This window comes from Myotis lucifugus, unplaced genomic scaffold, assembly GCF_000147115.1.
Source record: "Myotis lucifugus unplaced genomic scaffold, Myoluc2.0 scaffold_382, whole genome shotgun sequence".
NCBI lineage: Eukaryota > Metazoa > Chordata > Mammalia > Chiroptera > Vespertilionidae > Myotis > Myotis lucifugus.
The window spans coordinates 783952-790572 of NW_005871430.1; positions in this window are offsets into that span (position 1 = coordinate 783952).

The window sequence follows — 6621 nt, forward strand, 5'->3', positions numbered from 1 at the left end:
GGACGTAAGCAGGTACTTTTATTATATTCTGCACAATGGCGCCAAGGTAAGGGGAGACCATGCCCTTTTTTTTCTTTAAAAGTATTCTTTTAAATTGTTGATACTTTTACATATGTCCCCCATTTTTCTTTGTCTTTCCCCCTCCCCCTGCCTCCCCTCCTCCCCGTGTATTCACCACATTGTTGTCTATGCATATATGCATTTGTGTTCTTTGGCAAATCTCTTCCATACTTTACATCCCATGACTATTCTGTAACTGCCAATTTGTACGTCTAAATCCCTTCACCTTTTTCACCCATACCCCTAATTCCCTCCCATCTTATTCATTGCCATTTTATTGCCCATATTTTTATCTTTCTTTTTCTTTTTAAAAAATATTTTTATTTTGGAATTGTTCCTTTGTCTCCACAGTTTGTCGGCTTCCCTATGTCCCTGCCCCCATGTATTAGGTATTGCTGCTACATCTCCCAGACTTGGTAGAGTGACCTTGTGTAGTGCGTGTCCTGCAGGGCCCAGGGACACAGTTTCTCCAGTCACCTGAGCTGGGCTTCCAGGTGTGCCCCTCTGTGGTTGTGTGCACTGTCCTGTCATAGTTGAGTCTTGAGTGCTGTTGGTGTCACTGGGACGGAAAGACCCCCACGCCAATGCTGTGAGGACTGGCTGCGACTATAACGAGGGAACTACTGCGCAGGAGTCGAACCTACGGAGCAGGGCTTGCTTCAGTGGGAGCTTTGGTGCTCATGGAGTCCATGCCTTCAGTGTGTCACTCATGGAGATGGGAGGGTGGTAATCTGACGTGGTCTGAAGCTTTCCAACAGGTGCACTGGCTCAGGGGCCTCCCATGAGGTGCAAAGTCAGCCACCACTTGTACCCTGCCTGGGGCCACCCAGCACAAGCGACAGGGCTATCTGCAGATGACTTCTACTTGTGTTGGGCTTGGAGGTGCCCAGGAGGAACTGAGCTGTGAACCAAGGGGGGGAAGCTGCTAGTGCTGGGCCTGTGACCTTGCAAGAGGTAAGGGGTACACAGAGGACAGATGCTGCTAGTTTGAGAGATTTTAGGAAAGTCTAAAGCATGAGGCAAGAGAAGCCAGTTGTATGGAAAAGCCACTGGAAACAGCTTGGATGGGCCTTCAGGTTGGGTGGGATGGGTCCTCAGGGAATGACTTAGACAGGAGAAAATCAGGTTGATGGAGTCTTAGAAATGTCACCCACCAGTCTGCTCTGTCTGTGGGAGGGGGTCTCACAAAAGAAACAATGGCCTCTGCCAGTCCTTTGGTCTGTCAGAAAGCTACCTCCCAATTCTTGCCCTGATGCCTGATAATTCAGTTCCTCCTGGTATGTCCCTGGTTCCTTTCAAGCTGCTATCCCAGCACTGGAGCTCAGAGGGAGTGAGTCTAAGTAGTCTGTGCATGGGCCCTTTCAGAGGAACTGCCTGGGTCTCTGAGAGCACCCATCCCACTAGCCACACACCCCTCAGGGTTTTAAGGGGACTTCTCTTGCTGGCACTGGAACCTTGGGCTGGGGGGTGGGGGGTCTGGTGTGGGACTGGGATCTCTCACTCCTCAAAATATCCCTCCTAATTTTAAATCACCACACGTGGGTGTGGGGCCAGCCTGTTCTGCGTCTCCATCCCTCCTACCCGTCTTGCTGTGGCTTCTTCTTCAAATCCCTAGTTGTAGGACTTCCATTCAGCTCTATTTCAGGCAGCTCTGAATAATAGTTGTCCTGTCATTTATCTGTAGTTTTGATGCAGTTGTAGGATGATTTGAGTACTCACATTTACCTCCCAGCCATCTTGACTGGAAGTCTGACCTTTCACTTTATGTTTAATGGAATCAAGAACCTTGTGTTGAAGTCCCATATACTTAAAGAATCAATGGACATCATCAGATGGGAATACCTTCAGGCTTTAAGAGTATACTAGAGGAGGTATTTTAGGCTGTACTTTACCCTTGAAATCCTCAGCCCTCTCATTGTCCTAGCCCACCTTGGTCTCAACCCATTCAATCCTGGGGTCAGCCCTCATTTCTATTTTCCACAGATCCGGCCACATTATGCATGGTATGCCACAATTTTAAGCAAGGTCATTGTTTGAGGGGCAAGGGAAATTGCACCATGAAACAAGGCCCAGGATGCAGAACCAGGGATTTCTTCGTTTTCAATGAGAAAGGTAATGCTGTTGAGCCAGGCTCTACTGTCTTGAGCAGGCCTCCGACTTCAGACACCGTGTAGGGGCTCTCCAGTTGGAGAAAGCCCTTGCTAAGAGGTGGATGTGTCTGTAGCCTGGACCAGGCTTGGTGTAGTAGGGAAGTTCCTCTTACTTGAGTTCCAAGCATTGTCCTCTGGCACTGAACATGAATTCCTTCTCTTCCAGATGGGTGGAAGCACAACTACACCGAATTGGACTGCTCAGAATATTGTTCACCGATGTCTTTTCATTACGGGGGCATGAAGATCTCAATATTTTGTTGTAAAGGTCAAGAGTTCTGTAATCGATATCAAGGAAAGGGACGAGAATACAAGTTATAGAATCAACGAATTCTTTGTGATGGTGATATCCACTCCACTTGTCTTTTCCCTGGCATCCCTGGTCCTAGTTCCCCCGACATGGGCTCCTGAAGAGCATGCAGGGCACTGCTCTCTCCTTCACGTTTCCCTCCCCACTTTCTTCCTGGCCCCACGGGCTCTCCCCCATGATGTGGAACACTCTCAGCTCACCCTTGTTTCAAGTCTCTGCTTCCTGCACATCTGCAATTCACCATCAGCCTTCCTCACCTTGCATTCCTGGTCCCTCACCATCATTGCATTTCCTTGGCTACCTGACCTCTACTCCCTCTCACTCAGAAGTGACTGGAATGTGCCCAGAAAGGAGTCGGGTTCCATTCTACACATCAGCAGTCTGAGGGGTCCGTGGAAAATTCAGGAAAATGTGTCCAACTGGTAGATGGGCTGACAGGCCTCAGTGTCCGAGAAGGTTGCAAGGGCTAAGGCATGAAGATGGGATCATCAGCTTTAGATGCGAGGGGATTTAGATGCTAAACTTTTGCATGCATTTCTCTTGTCTTTTGACCCCTTTTTCTTTCACCTTGTTGCGCTTCTGTCCTTATCCTCTTCCTTCGTTCCATTTTCTTTATCAGTCTTGATACAAAAATGGAGAAAATTATTGTCGTGTTAAATTACTTATCAGCCCGGCCAGTGTGGCTCAGTGGTTGAACGACAACCTATGAACCAGGAGGTCACAGTTTGATTCCCGGACAGGGCACATGCCTGGGTTGCGGGCTCAATCCCCAGTGTGGGGTGTGTTGGAGGCAGCTGGTTGATGATTCTCTCTCATGATTGATGTTTCTCTCTCTCTCCCTCTCCCTTCCTCTCTGAAATCAATAAAAATATATTTGAAAAAATTACTTATAAAATATAATCTTACCTTTCTCAGTTATAAATTAAAACAAAGCGAGAAGGATATTTTGTTTCTCTTGTAGAACAAATTCATTTTGTGTGATTTTTACGTGGTTGATTTTTTTTGGGGGGAACTCATGAGAAGACCTTTTAAAAATCTATTTTTATTTTCAGAATGTCAAATGGAATTATATTTTATGGATTTACCTTTTTAAATGAGGTAGGATATGAGCTAAAATGGAAGGCCATTTGGCTTAGCCACTGTGGACACAATCTAAATCGGGGCCTCTAAAACATCGGGAACAACGCCAGTAGTGATAAAACGTACCTCCGGCATTCCAGCCGACATTCAACTTGTCTAGATAGGTCTTGTTGTAGTAAAGAGAACCCTGGGAGAGCCAGAGTAATGGAGGCAGGACAAGTAAGACGCCTTTCTTATTTTAAAAACTGCCTTAGCCCTGGCCAGTGTGGCTCATTTGATTGGGCGCCATCCCATATACCAAAAGACTGCCAGTTCCCTTCCAGGTCAGGGCACATGCCTGGATTGCAGGCTCAGTCCCTACAGGTGGGATGTATGCAGGAGGCAGGCGGCTCTTGTTTCACTCTCACATCAATGTTTTCTCTCTCCCTCTCCTTTTCATCTCTCTCTAAAAAAAAAATCAATAAAAATATTTTAAAAAAATGAAAATTGCCTCATTAGCCATCTTCTGATGGGCAATGTAAATCCTAACTACTGTAAACTATTCTAAAAAACACTAACCAAGTAATAGAAAAATTTAAAAAAGAATTAATGGGCTACACTCAATGATTTGCTTTCGGAAGGTACAATGTGGGAAGGGGAAAAGTCGCTTTATTGTGGAGTCACCTGGCAATCGTGTCAGCCAGGTGACCAAGGTCAATAGCAATTAGGCAGGTGGACAGCATGTCCCTCTGACATGATGTGATGAGGATAGCACTCTGCCTCTGTGATCCTCTCTTCATACCCACCACCCTAGTCGAATCAGAAAAACATCAGATAAACCCGAATTGAGGGGCATTCTGCAAAATATCTGCACAGTCATCTTCAAAGTTGTCAATATCACAAAAACAACAACAGGCACAGTCCAGAGGAGGTGAAGAGACATGATGGGTAAAAGAAACACAGTTTCCTGGAAGAGAAAAAAGATACTGGGCGTGAACCGAAGGAAACCTGACTACCACCCATTAGGCAATAATAATGAATGAATATTTTTTTCCAGTTGTGATATAGACCAATATAATGTGAACTGTGAGCAGTAGGGGAAACGGAGTAAGAAACTGCGTAAAATTTTTGTAAGTTTTCTGTAAGTCTAAAACAAATTTAAAACCCAAAATATTATGGGAAAAAAAACCGACAAAGCACTTCTTTTAATTTTTAAATATATCTTATTGATTTTTTACAGAGAGGAAGGGAGAGGGATAGAGATCTAGAAACATCAATGAGAGAGAAACATCGATCAGCTGCCTCCTGCACACTCCCCACTGGGGATGTGCCCGCAACCAAGGTACATGCCCTTGACCGGAATCGAACCTGGGACCCTTGAGTCCGCAGGCCGACGCTCTATCCACTGAGCCAAACCGGTTAGGGCCAAAGCACTTCTTAGAGATTAACACTTTAAATGTTATGTGTGATGTGCAGACTTCTCATAAGCATGGATGCACACATGGAGATGTATACATATACACAGACATGAATTTTTATCCACATATTTTCCAAGTATATTGAATGTCAACTGTTCTTTGGTGACCTGGGAAAGGCCACAGACAAAGCCTCAGACGCCTTATGTGTCTCAGACCAGCTTAGGTCTCGCTCCATCCTACCCTCTCACACTCCCTCACAGAGCAGCTCCTTCAGGGGAGGGGTTATGTCAGATTTCTTGGGGCTGAGAGACAAAAGAAAGAGTTGTCAAACTCCAATACGACATTATGACTTTATTAAGGGAGCTTATATGTCTCACTGGGCAGCAGCACAGCATGGATTTCCTCAGCACCACCCAGCAGGCGTTAAGGGGTCAAGACAGGGCAGGATGGATGGGGGTACGGAGGGGTGACCTGCCCCAAGCAACGGGGAAAGCTTCACACGCTAACCTGGGGAAGGGCAACAGCCTGTCCCAGGAACTAGCAGGCATGGGCCACAGGGAGGGGCCGGAGAGTCTCTGAGGGCGTCTACAGAAAGCAATCTGTTCTGCCCCGGATGTAACTGGATCTCGCACAAGGGCTGGCAGTGGTCAGCCAGCGGTCACATCATGGAACAGCCTGTCCTTCACAGGAGGGATGGGAGGAGTCAGGCATCCTACTCACAGCCTCTCCCTGGCCCCACAAGAACCATCAGAGCAAAGGTCTACCTGTGGCGAGCCGGCACAGCCATGACATACTCACCCCACATTGGGCGCCTTATGTGCCGCGCCAGCTCAGCCAGGTTCGGTGACCCTGAGAAGAGCAGTGAAGGATGGAGAAAAGACAGACAAGAGAATGAAAGCTGGGTCTGGGTGGGACGCTGTCCTCTCTGATGGAGAGCTAGCGACAGCGCCAAGGACTACAAGCCGTGTCTTTCTTTTATAGCCAGATTCGACGAGGCAAGTAAGGGCGTGGTCAAGATGTTTACAACATTTTGGTGGGTTTTGATCCTACTCAACTACATGCACCTGAACTCTATCAAGCCGACATCACTCAGGCACGTGGGGCCACGTGTTCGGACCATAGGTTCAAGCTTACAACTCTAGCTGTTGGCTATCATTGTGCTGGGAGGGCTCTGCCCTCCAAGCTGGGACTTGCACGTGGCCATGAGAGGACTGTGCCCTCTCATTAGTCCAAGGCTTGAACCTGTCCAAACACTGTAGCCGCTCTCCACATCTACCCATCCTTGCTCTGTGTTGCATATTGTGCTAGAAACCTAACATTCATCCAGTATATAAATGTAGATACATACATTTCCTTACAGCCATTCTATGACTTAGGCACAATGATTATCATTTCTCCTTAGTAGAGGAAATCTCTCCTCAGTAGAGGACATTGAGATGCACAGAGATGATGTAACCTGCCATGGCCTCATTTTCAAATGCTGGACCCAGGCTTCCGACCTAGATGGGTCTGATATCTGAGTCTGTGCTCCGGCCAGGGCACGCCCTTGTTGGGCCCGGGCCTGGACACATTACTGGCAGATCTGATGGGGGTTGGTGTGGGCCTGGAAGCTTGTGGTGCTCCG